This window comes from Ailuropoda melanoleuca, chromosome 6 (genome assembly GCF_002007445.2).
Source record: "Ailuropoda melanoleuca isolate Jingjing chromosome 6, ASM200744v2, whole genome shotgun sequence".
Lineage (NCBI taxonomy): Eukaryota > Metazoa > Chordata > Mammalia > Carnivora > Ursidae > Ailuropoda > Ailuropoda melanoleuca.
The window spans coordinates 81,450,864-81,469,259 of NC_048223.1; positions in this window are offsets into that span (position 1 = coordinate 81,450,864).

An 18,396-nucleotide genomic window follows, 5' to 3' on the forward strand; every position below is an offset into this window, starting at 1 on the left:
TTGAAGAAGCGGATACAAACCAGGAGGATGTCAGATCAAGGACCACCTGAGAAGGGAAATTAGGGAAAGAATTGTGGTCAGTCGTGTCAGTGGCTGTAAATTCTAGGAATGGAGGACTGAAAAAGTTGGCATTTTTTATGAGACTGAGCAGCACCGCCCTGGAGGAGAAAATAGACAGCCGTCTGCCCTGGATGGCTTAACTCTCCCCCAACCCGTGACAAGGAAGGGTTTGGACCAGATGGGTATAGGGCCTCTAGCATGAGCCTACACACTTCCGGCTCCTGTACTCTTAGCAGTCCATTCTTCTTCCCTGGGGTGTGACAAAGGTGCGCGTGGGAGGCTCAGGGAGCCATCCTGCACTCAGGGAAGGTGCTGGAGAATGTCCCAGGTAAGGAGAGCTAGATGGCAGATTTCAAAGACCTTGAAGAGCCACTCAGTGGCTGCACGGACATCAGTGTGCATGGGGATGGCTGGCTTATGAGGCAAGAGATTTGGAAGGAGGCCTGCGATTCTTGATCTCCAGCAAGCTTCTAGGTAATGCTCACATGCCTGGTGGTCTGATCGCGCTTGGAGCTGCAAAGGTCCAGAGTAGAAGCTATCAACTGGGAGCCTGGGACCACACAGTGTATGCAAGTGTGTTTTCTTAGACCGGCACCGTGTTCTAAAAAATTAGAATTAGTTGATCACATTTAAAAATCTGAAGATTTCACATTGGAAAAAAAAATCCAAGTTCGGTCTTCTCTTAAGAAACCTCGGGATCTCTGGCCATCCTGGGTCTACACTCCCCAGGGCAGAAGGTTCCAGAACTGCCCTCCATCTGTCAGAATAAGCAGTGTGGGTGCCCTCCAGTCTCCCCGGACTCACCTCCCCTGTCATCATCTGTGGAGCCTGCTGGCCTGTGCAGAGGCTTCCATTCCTGTTCTAGAGCAAGCCTCTTGTTCGACCGAGGGGAAACTGGGGCCAGAGAGAGGAGCCGGAGATGGGGGGATGCCCTTCCTGTAACCAGCAGTGTCTCGTCTCTGCTTCTCCGAATTTGCGAGCTCTGAGAGGGGTTCAGGAACCTTCAGGGAATGGGCCAGGGACCCTTGCGCAGCATCACGCGGGAGGCCAACAGCGGAGGCTGGCATCCACCACAGGGCGCCCGGCTCTTCCCCCAACGACACACCGCCCTTCTTGCCGTCTCCTTGATTAAGCAGCAGTCCAGGTAGGAACATGGGCCTAAATCACACATCTTTGTGCCTTTCTCCAAGACCTCTCCTTTTGTTTCTCGGGGAGAGGCTGGGGCAAGTCAACTCACAAAAATGCGCTTCAACAGAATGAGATCCTGGAGTTTATCTAATAGGCAGGTTGGGGAAAATGAAAACGCTAATTACTTGAGGGAAAGCGTGGAAAATGAGTCAGCTGATTGGGCCACGAGGCAGCCAGTAGGAGCAGATTTTTTCTTCTTCTTTTTTTTTTTTTTTACAGGATAATGACTTATTCTGGGGGATTTCAGCCGTGCACACACACACCAAAAATAATTCCAAGTGTCTGCTAGCAAAATCCCATGCTGCCAAACATCACATTTGAAAATTAATGTGACAAGCTGGAGGCCTGTTTGCCCCAAGATCAGAAGACAATGAAAGCTTCCTCCCCGGGAAGTTTCTCGGGGCAGAAGGAGAAAAGCCCACAGGAGAACCTAGAGGGGCAACGCCCCACCCGGAGTCAGGGGACAGGAATCAGCTGGGAGGCCACGCTGCCCTCCTTTGTCTGGGCACTACGGCCCAGCCTCCCAAGTTACTGGCGATCCCATGGAAGCTGGGGGGGCTGCACGTTAATTGCCTCGTTCATCCCATCATTAAAATGATAGGTCTTGCCACTGGGAGTGTTGCTGCCTGCTGCCAGTCGGCGCACCCCCTGGATGGAGAGCCCTCCGGACTGGGCTCTGCACTGCGGTTTGGGGTTCACGCAGGCACATGGGACTCCAGGAGCCGGGAACCCCGGGGCCCTTGTTCCCACTCCCTGGCCTGCGATGGAATTAATGAAGCCGAGCAGCCCTGTATGCAGGGCACACTCTGGTCCTTTACAGCTCTTTGTCTGCAGCCCAGCTCTTGTCTTTCATTGCTGGCTGCCGCCCTGTCTCTGGGGCTGATGCAGCAGCCAGATAATGAACAGTATATCAGCGCTGCTGGCGGAGGGGGCGCGGGGGAGGGGGTGAGCGCCTGAGCAAGCCGGCCTGACTTATTATTCCTTCACTCTCAAACAAAACAAAATCATTGGCCTGCCAGGGTCATTAAGGACCCCAGGGTTGTCATAGAAACGACCTTTGGGGCCCGGTGGTTGTTAATGCATGAGTGACTGCCTGCATTGTGTGCTCAGGGAGAGGTCAGAGTTTTGTTGGTGGCTTAAGAAAGAAAGAAAGAGAGTGAAGAAGAAAGAGAGCTAGCACAAAGCCGAGGGTTGGGTGGCTGACATTCAGAAGGGCGGTCGCCTGCTCGTAGTAGCGCTGATTAGATGCCTAGCATCCAGGGCCGGCACATAGTAGGCGCTCAGTAAATGTCCGCAAAGATGACCGGACACATTTCTCAGGTTAAAACTATCCTCCCATGTCCACGACCAATCCCACAGCCCGGGTCCCCCTCGGGGGCCACTTTGCCCGTGCACGCCCTGGGAAGTATTTAGACAGGTAATTGCTCCCGTTGTTGTTCCAGTCAAGAGAAGCAAACTTAGTGCAAGTTTTAGAGGCACTCCTATGTCTTCGTCATGGATGGGATGACACGCCTGGCTCCCGGGACCCAGGGGGATCTGGCTGGGAGTGGCTAGGCAGGGGCTGTTGCGGGGGAGAAGGGAGAAGTCAGGGCTTCCTCTTTGAGCCTTGGGCTTTACAATGAGCTTAGAACCCACTTCCTAACTAGGGCAATGTGTGCCTCCTGCTGGGTCATGCTCTGAACACCATCCGTGAGATGCAGCTCACCCTCCGGACTGAGACAGCTTCCCCAGGGACAGAAGCTTGGCTTTCAGAACCTGCTGCTAGCTCACTGTGTGCCCTCCTGCAAGTTTTCACCACCTCAGTTTCCCCATCTGTGACATTAGAGATGGCCAGCTAACGTCGGCGGCCCACCTCAAGCCTCCTCCGTTGTCTGGGCAACAGTCTTCCCTGGATTTAGGATTTTTACGTTCCAGGTGGGAAGAAAATCTTCTAGGAGTGTTCTCTGGGTGATGCCAGACCATTTGATTTCTCAGAGAAGACCAAACCTGTTACCTTCTATGGCACCTTCCAGTCCTATTTTCAGTGAGGGAGCCGGGCCTCCCGCATGATCCTTTCATGGGCTGGGGTCCAGTTGGAACAAGCGTGTCAGGATTAGTCTGATTTCTGCTCTCTAGAGGCCTTGTTCCCCTTCGCGGGGCACCCGCGCCCTACCCTTGTTCGCTACAGCAGTGCCCGTTGCCTGAAACCCCACGGCACCTTGCGAGCTTGGACCCATGACCTACCAACTCGGAGACATACCCTGTTAGCATTAACTGTCAGGGTGGCTCCCTTTTAAAATTGGTTTCCAGCATCTGCTTGCTGTGCTCCCTCCTCACTTGGCAGATTCTCCGATTTTATTCAAGCAGACCCACAGAATCCCCTCGTCAGCTCACGGGCTCAGGAGCCCAATGGCTGCAAACCCCAGGTCTCTGACATGAGCCAGGAACAAGCAAATGCTTCATCCTGGCAAATGGCAAAGGCCTGCCTTATACTTCCTTACTGTTGGGTGAGCACTTTGTAGGGAATTTTTTAGGAGGGGGCCTATCCCAGAGGCTGGGGTGCAAGCGCCCCAATAGAGGGGCACCAGGAAGGACAGGAAGGGGTCCTGCTCCTCCTTCAGCACCGATTGTGATTTATCCGTTGTTGGATTTCGGTCTTTCATTTCATACTTATAAAAAGGATTTGAAACAGTTATCATCTCCATAGGAAGGACGGACAAGGAATCCAATGGGAAGGAACGAGCGCGCCTTGTTCGAGGTCCCCAGTCAGTGGGTGGAGGAGAGAATTAGAACCCACACCCGCAAGCTCCACATCTGTCCCAGTCCCATCTGCACTGCTGCCCAAGCCACCACCTGGATCAGTAGCAGAGAGAAAGCAGAGGGCGAGCGTCAACGCTCTCGTTACTTACATTCATGTTGCATAAAATGACATGCTCGGCGCTATTCAGTTTACCTCTGTTTTTGTTTTTAAAATCTGCACCACTGATTTGCCTAACTGTCGGGGCTGCCGCCTGGCACCTGCTTCACTGCGCACACATCAGGAAGGAGGCTTTCTCTTGGAGCCGAGCATTTTCTCTTCCCTCCGCATTGGTTGCAGAAAGAGAGAGGCGGGTGCCCAGCTTGGACTCCATCTCAAACCCTGCTACAACCTGCCGAACCCTCTGTGTGGCACAAAGCCCCAAACTGATAGCTGAAGGTTTTTCTCCTTTCAATAAACTGCATCTTCCCACCTTGGGAAATAAAAACTCCCCTGAGTTTTCTGGTTTTACAGAGGTCAAGAGAACCCAACCGCAAACAGTTCAGCATTCTGGGTCCTAGACTTCCAACAAAATAAATGAGGAGTTGCTGATTTGGAGAAAAGGCCCCAGGCTAGACATTACTAGCTTAACTGGAGCTGGGATTGCTTCTAGATCAGGCAGTGACCTTGGGCCAGTCCCTTCCTCTTGTGGATCTATTTCTAGTTTTCTAAACTATAAGGGAGCCAAATTTTGAAATGCTCTAATTCTGAAGCATAGATTNGGATCTGGCTGGGGAGTGGCTAGGCGGGGGCTGTTGCGGGGGAGAAGGGAGAAGTCAGGGCTTCCTCTTTGAGCCTTGGGCTTTACAATGAGCTTAGAACCCACTTCCTAACTAGGGCAATGTGTGCCTCCTGCTGGGTCATGCTCTGAACACCATCCGTGAGATGCAGCTCACCCTCCGGACTGAGACAGCTTCCCCAGGGACAGAAGCTTGGCTTTCAGAACCTGCTGCTAGCTCACTGTGTGCCCTCCTGCAAGTTTTCACCACCTCAGTTTCCCCATCTGTGACATTAGAGATGGCCAGCTAACGTCGGCGGCCCACCTCAAGCCTCCTCCGTTGTCTGGGCAACAGTCTTCCCTGGATTTAGGATTTTTACGTTCCAGGTGGGAAGAAAATCTTCTAGGAGTGTTCTCTGGGTGATGCCAGACCATTTGATTTCTCAGAGAAGACCAAACCTGTTACCTTCTATGGCACCTTCCAGTCCTATTTTCAGTGAGGGAGCCGGGCCTCCCGCATGATCCTTTCATGGGCTGGGGTCCAGTTGGAACAAGCGTGTCAGGATTAGTCTGATTTCTGCTCTCTAGAGGCCTTGTTCCCCTTCGCGGGGCACCCGCGCCCTACCCTTGTTCGCTACAGCAGTGCCCGTTGCCTGAAACCCCACGGCACCTTGCGAGCTTGGACCCATGACCTACCAACTCGGAGACATACCCTGTTAGCATTAACTGTCAGGGTGGCTCCCTTTTAAAATTGGTTTCCAGCATCTGCTTGCTGTGCTCCCTCCTCACTTGGCAGATTCTCCGATTTTATTCAAGCAGACCCACAGAATCCCCTCGTCAGCTCACGGGCTCAGGAGCCCAATGGCTGCAAACCCCAGGTCTCTGACATGAGCCAGGAACAAGCAAATGCTTCATCCTGGCAAATGGCAAAGGCCTGCCTTATACTTCCTTACTGTTGGGTGAGCACTTTGTAGGGATTTTTTTAGGAGGGGGCCTATCCCAGAGGCTGGGGTGCAAGCGCCCCAATAGAGGGGCACCAGGAAGGACGGGAAGGGGTCCTGCTCCTCCTTCAGCACCGATTGTGATTTATCCGTTGTTGGATTTCGGTCTTTCATTTCATACTTATAAAAAGGATTTGAAACAGTTATCATCTCCATATGACGGACGGACAAGGAATCCGATGGGAAGGAACGTGCGCACCTTGTTCGAGGTCCCCAGTCAGTTAGTGGAGGAGAGAATTAGAACCCACACCCGCAAGCTCCACATCTGTCCCAGTCCCATCTGCACTGCTGCCCAAGCCACCACCTGGATCAGTAGCAGAGAGAAAGCAGAGGGCGAGCGTCAACGCTCTTGTTACTTACATTCATGTTGCATAAAATGACATGCTCGGCGCTATTCAGTTTACCTCTGTTTTTGTTTTTAAAATCTGCACCACTGATTTGCCTAACTGTCGGGGCTGCCGCCTGGCACCTGCTTCACTGCGCACACATCAGGAAGGAGGCTTTCTCTTGGAGCCGAGCATTTTCTCTTCCCTCCGCATTGGTTGCAGAAAGAGAGAGGCGGGTGCCCAGCTTGGACTCCATCTCAAACCCTGCTACAACCTGCCGAACCCTCTGTGTGGCACAAAGCCCCAAACTGATAGCTGAAGGTTTTTCTCCTTTCAATAAACTGCATCTTCCCACCTTGGGAAATAAAAACTCCCCTGAGTTTTCTGGTTTTACAGAGGTCAAGAGAACCCAACCGCAAACAGTTCAGCATTCTGGGTCCTAGACTTCCAACAAAATAAATGAGGAGTTGCTGATTTGGAGAAAAGGCCCCAGGCTAGACATTACTAGCTTAACTGGAGCTGGGATTGCTTCTAGATCAGGCAGTGACCTTGGGCCAGTCCCTTCCTCTTGTGGATCTATTTCTAGTTTTCTAAACTATAAGGGAGCCAAATTTTGAAATGCTCTAATTCTGAAGCATAGATTTCTATAAAGGATGATAAACTCCGAAGTATTTGTGTTTAATGAAGTTTAACACTAGGTCATAAAGGAGAGGCGCTTCCTGGGAGCACCAGGAATCATCTAAGCCAGCAGAACTGAACAGAGTATTTTCCTTTGCATTAATGTGCTCCCTAAGGGACCAGGATAAAACCCAACATTATAAAAAAATGTCTTGAATATTTGCATATTGCATATAGAATATTTGCGTATACTATTTATATAAAGCGGGATGCTTATTTCTCGGGGTGGGAGGAGGGGGCGCTAATAACTGACCGCTTCCTCCGTAGCAGATGAAACTTAACATACAGTGCTGACTCTTCGGCAGCCCAAGGGTGCCTTTCATTCAACACTTAATGAAGTTCAGGTCCAGAGCAGTGGCCGTCCCAAAGTTCCTTGGTGCTGTGAAGGGATTTCATTGTTCCTTTATGGCATTTTTTTCCTCCTACAACTTAACAGGGTAGACGTCCATAGTATAAGAGAAATGCACGTTATAATGCCAAAAAAGTGGATTAGATCAGTGGGTTTTACTTATATTCCTGCACAAAGTGGGAGATTTCACTTTTAAACCCTAAATTTGAGTTACTTATTTCAACAGCATTTATAAGATGCATTCTGAAGCACAATACACCCAAGAAATATTCCTAGGAGAGCAGGTTTCATGGTCAAATATGTTTGGAAAATAGTCCCGATTGTACCCCCAATTAAAGATTTATAATGCACATTATAATATGAAGGCTCTGATAAGTTCCGCTATGAAAGTTTGCATAACTATTTAATCTATTTCCTGAATGTATTGGATTCTGGACCCTTTTTTCTCCCCACATAACATTAACATTTGGTGAAATGCTTTGCTGTTTAACACACTTTAGAAACACCAGAATAATTGTCAACTTCGTGAACCCTCATCTCCTTCATTTCTTGTCTTCTAGTCTTCTTTCTGTGGGTAGTTGTATCTCGGGAAGGATCATGGGCAGGGAGTGGGAGTGAAAGGAAAGAGTCCATTTAAAGCTAAGCAGTGTCTGCTTAGGAGAACAACTCATCCACAGCTCTTAAAGCTCCAGTGACCTCTCCAGTGACCTCTCACTCAAGAAAAGCCAGAACCCGAACTCAAATCTGAGCTGTTCCTCAAGCAACAGATACGGCCACGGCACTTTTTGAAACTTTAATGCAAGAAATATGTTGATGCTCTCTCTATATTTATGTATAAACCTATTTATAGTGACAAAAAGTAACAGCCCTTCTGTTTTGACCGGCCCTTTAAGGAATTCCCCCTCTTCTCCCCTTTAAGTGGTAAATACCAATGTCCATACAAAATGTCAACTCCACAGTGCCTGTCATTTATGGAAATTGTCACTTCCTCCAGGATGGCTTCCCTGACTGCAGACTGATCTGATCTGCTTTTTCTGCTTGAATGACCACCTGGGATACCCTATGAGAGCAGTTATCAGGGCTGATAATTATGCATTTAAGTGGTTCTTTTCTTAATATCTGCTTCTCCCTTGAGACTGAAAAGCTCATGAGGACAGGGGCCCATGCCTGTCTTTCTCGTGTTGCACACACAACACCCAGCACAACCAGCAAGCAGTAGGAACTGAAGAAATATTTGTTGGGTGAGTGAATGAATGAACGAATTTCTGTGCTAAGAAGTAGGCCTCATCTGCCTGGGCCCTACATTAATCCCTTGAGCTCCTCTGCTCTCCACTTTGATGTCGCTTTTCTATTGAAATCCTATCTCACTCTTGGGGTTTGATGCATGCTCTGGTGTCTCTCATCTCCTGACCTTGGCTCCCTGCCACCACTTTTGGCTACATCACTCACAAACCGCTAGGTAACGCCCACCCATCACAACCACCATGGCCCACCCTCCAGCCACCCCGTCGGGCTTGACCCCAATCATATTTCCCGAGGATGGGAAGACCACCAAAGGGGCTTGTGATTTGTTACCTATAAATAAAATCATTGACTTTTAAACATCAAAGCTACCTTAAAGGCCATTTGTTCAACTTCATCTTTTGTCCAATGAAGAAAGTAGCAACCAGACAAGATAGGTGAATTGTCCTTGGACAGAGAGCAAGATGAAAAAGAAGTCTCTGGGTGTCCCTTCAGCAATCCATTCTGTGTCAGCATTAATTTCAAAACGGTGTCTGCTTGTTGTTTTTTTTTTTTTTTAAGTAAAAATTCTGATACACGCCTGACTGTGGAAAAGTTCTAATGGACTCAAAAGTCCTGCTTAGAGAGCACTATAACACTGAAGTTTGTCCTGTTCCTTACTCCCATTTCGCAGACAAGCAAACTGAGCATGAAAATGATCATGCAGTTACTAGCGAGCAGTGCTGCCGACCTGTCTGCCTCCAAGTACTCTGTCCTTCCCTTTTTTGATCCCCGAGCACCATTTCAGACTCAGGCAGCCCCCAGTAGACAATGAGCTCCTGAAAAGTAGAGATCACGTCTTCTCTACCTCTGGCAACACCAGAGCTCGTAGCAGCCGTGAGCTCAACATTGCTTCCATGAAAGATGGGCGGGATTAAGAGAGGGCCATACATTTGTCTAACAGATGCCTAGAACCCAAAGATAAACATTTACCTCCTTAAGCTGAATGAGCTTACAGAGAACAATTTGTTTGGTTGCAGATGCTTTGGAAATAAAAATCTGGACAAATCTTGTTGAAAGAGCCTGGCTAAATACAGTGATGTGTTACCCTCCAAATGTACGTGCAGAGAGGGTGGTAGAAGGAAGGTAGGAACCCACTGAGGGACACGTGTCTTTACCTGATATAACCAACGTGCACACCTGTGGGTGTGTGTGGGTGTGTGAGCGTGTGCCCGTGCATGTGCGTGCGTGCGTGCGTGTGTGCGTATAGTAGTAGTAGTAACTAGATGATTTGAGATAATTGTTTGAAAGGACAGGCTGCTAAAAATCTGCATGCATGAATATGAATATATAGGAAGAATGTTTTTGTGTGTGTGTGTATCTATATATATTAACCCTTCTTCAGACGTTCTTAACAAGTTGTCTCAATAAATGTAATTTGACTGGTAATGAACCCATTGAGTGCATCCCAAGTGCCCTCTTTGTCCTTTTGCATAGCTTCAAGCCATCCTTTGTCATGACATTTGTCACTTACTTAAACAAGCTTTCTTTTCCATTTATGTCACCAAGGTGAACCTCACCCACACCCCGGCATGCGAGACCCAGAAACTCCAGAAGGAGAGGGTATTTTAAGCTAAGTTGTAGGATACATAAAATTGGAGTCTCCGCCTCCCAAGGACTGCAAAGAATGAAAATGTCAAGGCGTGGTAGCACATTGCTTGGCGCAGGGCACGTGTGCGTGCCCCAGCAACTATTTATTAATGCTTGGCGGGGAGGGGTGAGTCCTGGCTGCAGGTGGGAAAGGCCGGGCAGAAGAACGGCCTGGCCACCAGATAATGCTCGTTTTGTCCAGGTCTCCTGGGATTGTTTTGGTAATTACTCCAGCTTCTTCAACAGCTTGTGATTTGTCCAGTGCCAGGGAACCTGGATTTGCATTGTGCGATGCATAATTCATATGGCACGGACAGCAATTATGAACTAATTGAGGGGTGTAATGTTTAAAGAAAGGATCCATTATGAGGAACATAAGGGACGTTGGGAGGGAAGAAGCTCTTGAATCCATGGAGGCTCATTCTCTCTAATTCAGCTTTCTTTAAGATGACTCTAATTGTCTCTTGAAGGGCACGGAAGTTCTCCTCTCCTGCAAGAGGCCCTGGGGGCTGGGGGCAGGAGCCGCTCCTCCTGTAAGAAGAGGTTTTGGGGTCAGCCGAGATGGGCTCCTCTTTCTCGTGCTCTCGTGTGGTGAACCTTCCAGGCATGCCTTACCGTATTATCATACTGACAGTCACCCAGGTTAACGCCATTAGAGGGGCTGGAATGTTACCAGAACCATCATTTCTGAATCAAAAGTCAGGACCGTTTCCTGGGGTGGGGGGAGACAGTCTGAGAAATATGGTTTGGTGAAGAATTATTGGAATTTCCACCAGAGAATCATATTTTGGAGGGACGAGGGAATAGCCTGTTTACGTGGGAACTTCACTACAAAATCCAGGAGCTGGGCTATCACATGATAGGGAGCCCTAGGCTGGTAGCAATAAGCCTTGACTGAGTCTGTCCATTAATAGATCAGCCTTTTGCCCAAAGACCCCGGGGACTTCAGCACGGCTCTTTGGAATTCAGTTTCTCCATCTTGCACAGAGGGGGAGACTGGGAAGGTGGCCCCGTGGGGCCCTTCGGATTGTGATGCTCTGTTTCCACGCATCACACCTCCACCTTCTGACTCGAGGTTTTAAATGATCTTGACAAATAAGCCTTTGTTTTCTGAGAACCAACGCTATGTGCCTTGAAACTCGGGGGACGCCCATTGTGGGACTGTTCACACGCATAGAAAACTTCTTTTTTTATTTTTAATTGGTGGTGAGAAGATAACTAAAGAAATCACTTTTGCATTGGCTTCCATTACGAAGTTAGGTGCATGTCTCAAAATACTGAATTGAAGACATTTTGTAAAGAAGGTTCTGTGCCAGCTTCTGCTCTCTCTGGCGTGTAGGGGAGCTGGTGGTTGAGCCATGATGTGCTATTTATGGTTAGCTATCTTTTCAGAACTCCACAGACCTCAGCATAGCTTTCAGTTGAGAATTGTTACATAATTGCCATTTGAGCCTGTACTTTTCTCCTCACCCCCAACCAAGGATCTTCACATAAACATTTGCTATTCTCGGAAGCGCTCTGTGAACAAGGCTGGCTACTTCAGCTGGGCTGCCATACCACACCTCACCAGCAGAGGCCGCTCTCGGAGTCCCCGTCTCCGCACAACCGGGAGTCTCCAGGTCCGCAATCCTCGAAGTGGAGAGGTGCTCAGGGATTCTTTTGTCCAGAGAGGCTTTGTACCTGGTTCCCGACTTTCTCAGCTCTAGAAGTTAGACGTCCTGTAGGACCAATCTGGTTAAACTGAGGAGTGCCTGTCGTTGACTCGTGCCTGTCGTTGACTCGTGCAGCAGGTGTGAACAGTGTCTCTTCATTTCAACAGAGCACCTGGCCAGTTCCATGCCTTTTGAGTAATGAGGACACTTAGCATATTCAAGGTGGAGATTGCATTATCCTCTGCCTGAGGTGCGAATGCGGCTATTTATACAGGAGCCAAAGCAGATCCTTCACCTGGAAGGTGGGCGGTCACGCCTGCTTAAGCATTCAGACCAGCCCTGCAGCTGATTTGAAACTATGTTCAAATGGGTTTTGCCCAGAGTCATTGATCACCTGTGGGCTAAGGATTTCTTTTTTCTTTCTTTTTTTCTTCGAATAGCTTTTCCAACAATTTAAGAAATCCTTCCCCAAACCTCAAGAGAAGGAGAGAGATGACCTTCAGAAGGTGTGTGTCTATTTACCAAGTCTTGTTTTGCTGGGGCAGTGGGGTGGGGGGGGGAGGGGGTCAGGGTCAACGCCAGGATGCATCAAACAAGGGAAACTCTGGCTGGTCTTGAAGAACCGGCCCCAATAAACATACAGCTGATTTTTCACATCCTTTTTTCGACTATAACCATAGGCGAAGGCTCTGGAAGACAAACTCCCTTCTCTTAGCGCGTCTCATCCTACATGTAGGACGCCACAGGAGCAGAGAGGCTCTGCTTGCCCCAGTTGCTCCTTTGGGCACAAGGATTGATGGCCTCTGTGAGTTACAGCCTGGGGAGAATAACCACTCACGAACACCCCATATTTAATCTTTATTTTTGAGTCTTCCTAAGCGAGGAGTCACAGTAAAACAGAATTGCTGTGTTGCTCCAAGGGTTAATTAGACATGGCCCAGAAAAAGCAATTTCCTTTTTTCTGCCTTAAATTTTGGGCTTTTCATTCTGAGTGACTGTTGGCTTCTGCCAAATGGAGTAAGATAAATGCGAGCTCCTAATTTGAACTCCCCTCATTCTGTTCCCAGCTGCTATTTTGCAGTTTTCCCAAAAAGAGAAAGCTAATGGATCTGCTGCTGGTGACTCTCTTCCCTTCTGGTTGGGGGGCCAGGTCTCTCTGGAAGGAGAATGTTCCAGGCCCCTCTCTCGGTGGTCTACTCCTGCAGACATTAAAATAGTTTCCATCTCTTTTCTCCCCTACCCCGTCAGACGAAACATCTTAATTGTGCAGTCTGCCACTGGGTTCGGACTCCATCGAGGTGTCTAAAGAGACATGGAGATCTTTTTTTTTTTTCCAAAGGTTACAACTAATTCAAAATCCATCAGCTTGTGCGAACACTTAAAATTGTTCCCTTAAATGAAATTCATCTGCTGTCATGTTACTCAATTACTTGGTTTTCCAAGATCCTTCTTGGTTTCCTCATAAAACACGTACCCCTTTGCTATGTTACAGATGTTCGAGCGTCAGCAAATTTTTGAGCTCTGTGCTAACTGTGCTATGCAGGGGTGTCTTTAAAGTCCTTTATTCGTTTCATTCATTCAAGCATGCATTCATTGCACTGAGCGTCAGTTACGTATGGGGTGGATCCTGAAGAGGAGCTCGTTCTAAAGGCTGTCCCAGCAGTAAATGCCGCGAGACTGAACAGGTCCCCTCGTATGGGCCACCCACCAGCAATTCAGATCACCAGGGATTCAGATCATTTTTTCAGCTTTGCAAACGGGAGGGACTTCTCAACAAACTGCTAGGAAGAGTCCTCTTCAGGAGAACCCCCCCACCCAGGACATGGACAGAAGAGATGGACGTGTGTAGCTTTCGTAAACTGTTTCACAAATGTCCCTACAACCTTTGAAATATGTTTTAATTTGCAAAATATGCCATTTAGTGCTTTGCAGTGTAAAAAGTGCTCCCACAGACATTTGAGCCTCTCAACAAGCCTGCAGCTACCATTAAGCCCTTACCTCATCTTTACGGTGCGGATAAGCACCTCCACCAAGGTCACACTCAGCACCTCCACCAAGGTCACACAGCCATCAAGTCGTGGAGCTGGGACCAAAGCCCAAGGCTCCCCCTCTCCCCCACCCAACAAAGCCTAACTTCTGGGCAGCACCTCACCACATCCTCTAAGCAGCTCCCTCCCCAGCCCCTGACAACCACTATTGCGCTTTCTGTCTTAATGAATTTGACTACTTTAGGTAACTCATATTACTAGAATCATCCAGTGTTTGTCTTTTTGTGACTGGCTTATTTCACTTAGCATAATGTCCTTGAGGTTCATCGTGTTGTACCATGCATCAGAATGTCCTTCCCTTCTAAGTCTGGGTAATATTCCATTATATGTAGAGACCACGTTTGGTTTATCATTCATCCATTGACGGGCACTTGGGTTGCGTCTACCTTTTTGGCGCCTGTGAATAATACTGCTATGAAATGCGTGTACAGATGTCTCTTTGCGATCCTGCTTTCAATTCTTTTCGGGTATATAGCCAGAAGTAAAAATTCTACAAGATGCTGTAATTCTATTTTTAATTATTTGAGGAGCTACCATGCTGTTTCCCGGAGCACCGGCACCATCTTACATTCCGACCAATGGGGAGCCTGGATTCCAGTTTCTCCACATCCTCGCCAACGCTAGTTCTTTTCTGTTTCTGTTTCTGTTTTGTTTAGCAGCTGTCCTAGTGGGTACGAGGTGGTATCGCATTGTGGTTTTTCATGTGCACTATCCGATGCTTAGTGACGGTGAGCACCCAGGCCACTCTCTGACATGGTCATAGTTCCCATCTCAGCAGCTCATAGACTCAGGAAGGCAATGACCCATCCGAGGGGGTAGTACAGGAGTAGAGGAGGGCTTTGAGCCCCAAATCCAAGGCTGGGTCCATGACATGGATATTTCTCAAACTGGCATTCTCAGATGGGTTCTCTGGGACGCACGAGTTTTTGGTGCAAATGCTTTAATTTCTACGATAATCCAGAACAAATGAATATGAATTTACTCAGATTATTGAAGTTATCGATTCTCAAAATGTGGCCCCCTGACCAGCAGCGTCAGCAGCATGGGGAACGCGTTGATGTGCTAGTCGCTCAGCCCTTCCCAGACCTACTGAATTAGAAACTCTGGTTGGGGGGTGGGGGGGTGAGAACGTGATCGAGATCGTTGGGCTGTAATTACCTGGGGAGCATTTAAAAAGATTCAGACTGAATTGGTCTGAGATTCGCCCCGAGCAATAGGATTTTTAAAGCCTCCCTAAGTGACTGCCATGTGTAGCTAAGTGGGGAACCACGGATACGGGTGAATGCCCTACACCGAAGTGCCCCTCACACTTTCAGATGCCCCAAGTGTCTTACGATCGTGATGGCACATTTTCATTGCTGAGGACTCATGAGGACAGATCAAAGGCTGGCCCAGGGATGCCTCCCTTCCCAGGGGAGCGCCGAATGGCACTGAGCCAGGCTGTGGGAGCAGGTGGTTTGCGGAGACTGCAGAAGAGAGAACTGGTGGGGCTTCATCCCATGGCACACAGTAGGGCCATGAAAATCTGGCCCTACTGTGTGCCAGGATCTGGCTACATGCCGGTCTCAGAAGCAAATTCAGTAGGAGAAAGGCTGCATGATTTTTTTCACGTGAAATTGATGTTGTTAATTCATTGCTGCTGGTTTAATGGCTTATTTCTTAATCTGTAATAGTGTTTTTGTTTACCATCAGATATAAACTAGAAGCAGAGGAAATTTATGCCTACTTTTGGGTTGTATAGATTTAAGCAGCATTCAAATATAAGAAGTCAATATTGGGGGTCCACGGAAATCTGCTTTAAAGGCGTTCCAGGCTCTTCTGAGTTTGGGGCATTAGAGCACTCTGCTCTCTGTAGAAACTGGATTTATGTGCCTAGACTTGGGCCCACAGACTTCCCCTTGGTATGTGGGGAGCTTGGGGGTAACTTGTCGGGGCCATCCCAGCAAGCCCCAGGTTGGGCAGCCCCTCACGAGGGCACCTGCTGGACTCCTGCCTGTCCTCTGCCCCTTGGGTTGAAATGGAAGTTATCTTTGAAGATTTTCAAGCGATAATTAACTGCAACTTCAAGGGAAGGAGATTTGGTCAGTTTCTGTGCAGTGCAAATCGGCCTCCCCATCTGTCTTCGAGGGGGCTTTGTGTTCAACTCTGTTATCGGGCTCTTTCCTGGAAGCATTGTTTCCCATTTCAATATAATTGCTTCAAAATAATGTGAAGAGATCAATTGCCACTTGTCAGCTATAATTTTCTGCCACTGAAAAAAAGTAATGTGGGAGGAAAGGAAAATATGGGATGGCTTATTAACCACAACGGAGGGAGGGGCAGAGCTGCCTGTTCCTGAGGGGGGGGGCTGATCTGCGAGGGGGGCGCCTTGCGTGTCCCCATCTCTGTGCCTTGTGCTCCTGTGGTTCCCCCACCTCGAACCTCTGCCCACGCCTTCTCTTCCTGGCCAAATCCTGCCTGTCCTTCCAGGGCCGGCTGTAATCCCAGGCCCCAAACATCATACAGCCCTCCATTTCCACCCCGATCATTGGTTTACCCAAGCCTTAATGCATTTATTCAACAAACATTGATTGAGCACCTACATATATGCAGGAAGGCTTTTTGGGCAGCAAGAAACGACAAACCTCACTTACAAGGGTTTAGACAAAGAAGTGTTTATTGTCCTCACCAAAAGGTGTCTGTGGACAGATTCAGAGTCAAGCTCTCAGGAACTCTCTTGGCCTTCCAACATGCATGTCCTTCCTGGTTATCGGATGGCCAACTCAGCCTTTGGGCCCCAACTCTGCGTTCGAAGCAGGAAGAGGGGCGAGCAGAAGTGTCTTCCACGAAGGCCCCTTTGGTTAGGAAATCCACCCTTTCTCAGGACCCCTGGCAGAGTTTATTGAGGTATGAGGGATGCAACAAACTGCACATATGTAATGTGTACAATTCGATCATTTCTGATCAACATAAACACATGCAACTATCACCATGATCAAGACACTGCATGTACCCTCTTCCCCCCAAAAGTCTTTTCCAGAAGCTTACCGCTCACTCTGAAGATTTAAACATTTTTTATTTATGTTTCATTGGCCAAACTTGGTCCTGTGGCCCCCCCTAACGGCAAGGGCTATTGGGTAGGTCAGTGCTTTGATTTCCAGCAGACAAGGGAAAAGGGGATAGGGGGTGAATGTTGGGCCAGCTAATGTGTCGTATCTGCCCAACCTAACCCTCCAAATGGGGGAAAGACAAGTGAGCAGAACAGCCCCCCTTGCCATGCGCTGCTGGTCAGCACCCTCGGCCTCTCACTCGGCATGAACTGGCTGTATCAGTGTTCTGATACTATCATTAAGTCGGTACGCTGCTCTGCACTCTTCCCTTGAACTTAAGAGAACGGATTCCCTTCCCTGCCCCCGCTGCCTACCCATCTACCCAAACTAAGGTGAAGGAAGGGGACCAAGTCAACGTTTACTGTGTACTTCCTAGACCGGATGTGTCCTGTATGTTCCGTCCTTCCAACGACTCTGCGTATATGGTATGGGAAGTGCGCATTCTTTCGCCTTTTACCAAGTACAGGAGTTGAGACCCAGGAAGGTGAAGTGGCTTGCCCGAAATGGTGCGGCTTGTGAGTCAGCCAGCCACGGGCAAGGCCAGCCTGAGACCATCGCCTGTGCTCTTTCTTTCCCAAGAAATCCCTGCACCAGGCTTGGACTAAATGTATAAGGTGTGGATTCATGGTCTGACTCCGTCAGGTCAGAGAGGTGGGGTGACCTGCCCCAGGTGTGCAGCTAGAGTTAGGCAAATCCGGACTCGGAATCTTCATCTGCTGGTCTCCTGATCATTGTTCTGCGATGTCCAACACCTGAGGGTGTGGGTGGGGGAGGATGGCCAGGAAAGGGCAGGAAGCAGTGAAAAAATTCTGGGGAAAGAGGATTCCAATATTCAGCATCATTGGAGCTTTGAACTGACTGCAGAACCTTGGGGGCCCCTCAGTGCTCTGACCCCACATATCCTCCCTCACTCTCTAACGCAGGGATCCCTCAGCACATCCCGGAGGCTCCCAGTGCTGAGATGGTTCCTGACACTGTTTTTGGAGGACCGGTAGTGCAGAGCTTAGGAATGGGAATAGATTTCCCGAACCTGAATCCTGACCAGCTGTGTGAGCTTGGGCAAGGCATGCAACCTGTCTGTGCCCATTTCTCTATCCATGAAATGGGGACAATTGTCCTGCTGCCTCTGTGGGCCTGCTGTCTCATTGGAGGGAGCAACGCGTTCCTGGTGCATCACTCACAGTCAGTACAGGTGAGCCGCTTCGAGGAACACGGAGAGTAAGAACTCCCCAGGTGAGCCGAGGAGCAGTGCATTCACTGCAGGACCTCATGGTGCGGCGGTGAGGGGGGTGGGGTGCTGGGAGAGCTGGGATGCAGGGTAAGACGGCACTCATGTCCCCAGGAGGCCAGGTCCATACATTCAGGCACCCTCAGGTGATTTTCCCCAGGCTCTCCTCATCCTGTTGCTGCAAAACCCTGTTTTTGACACCTGTCCAGGGAGTCCTGCCCACCGGGGTCTTCCAGTCATGATCAGCCAGCATTGTGCCCACTTACTTCAGCCTGGATCCGAGAACATAGGGCACCACACTCAGAAGGACAGAGGTATCCCCTGAGCTTCAGGGTAGGAATTCATTGCTAGTAAGTGTGCTTACCCATCCACTGGGGGCCTTTTCTTTCTTCCTTTTTTTTTTTTTAAATTT